The 586-nt window shown below is 43.0% G+C and overlaps 1 protein-coding gene across 2 annotated transcripts in view; it reads right to left on the bottom strand.

The window, feature by feature from the left end:
• The window catches only part of ACSM1 (acyl-CoA synthetase medium chain family member 1), a 51945-nt gene extending 51630 nt beyond the window's left edge, over positions 1-315 (bottom strand). For both annotated transcript variants that reach the window (XM_006153295.2, XM_014589668.2), the window contains exon 1: positions 185-315. The gene's annotated coding sequence lies outside the window, so the exon portion shown is untranslated. The remainder of the gene's footprint in view (positions 1-184) is intronic.
• Between the last annotated feature and the right edge of the window lie 271 nt (positions 316-586).

The following is a 586-nucleotide window of genomic DNA, read 5'->3' as shown; positions in this document are numbered from 1 at the left end:
TTTCTCTGACAAGTGCACACTCCCTCTAGCAGAAAGGAGGAGAAAACAAAAGAGAAGCTAGAACTTGAAATTGGGTTTTAAGTTTAGAATTCATGCATGATTTATTTTTCCATGACAGATACACACACACACACACACACACACACACACACACTAAAGAAGCTGCCATCCAGCCTAGTCTTACCTGATACTATTTAGGACACAGTTGAGCTGTGTCTCGGATAGATATAGAAAAGGAGGCTTTGTATATCCGTTCACTCTGATCGAGTCCCCGTTTACTCTGATCGAGTCCTTCCCAGGAATATGTACACACAGCAGGACTTGGCTCCTGGCCACATCTGAGGAGAACTTTGAGCAGAGAATTGGGTGATTCAGCAGGGGGAGGGTATGCTCTGGTAGAACTGGGCAAAAACTATCACAGGCCTCCATGGAGAGGCACTCAGAAAAACATACTATAATAAGTCACCTACAGTTCTTGTGAGATGACTTGGGGTGTGAAAGAACAAAGTCAAATGGAGCACTGTCATTACTTTTCAGTGGTTCACCTGCCTTTTTTTTTGCTCTGTTCTGCCAAATTTTCATTTAT

The sequence above is a fragment of the Tupaia chinensis genome, unplaced genomic scaffold (assembly GCF_000334495.1).
Source record: "Tupaia chinensis unplaced genomic scaffold, TupChi_1.0 Scaffold000367_1, whole genome shotgun sequence".
In the NCBI taxonomy this organism is placed as follows: Eukaryota; Metazoa; Chordata; class Mammalia; order Scandentia; family Tupaiidae; genus Tupaia; species Tupaia belangeri.
This window is presented reverse-complemented; position numbering and strand designations above follow the sequence as displayed.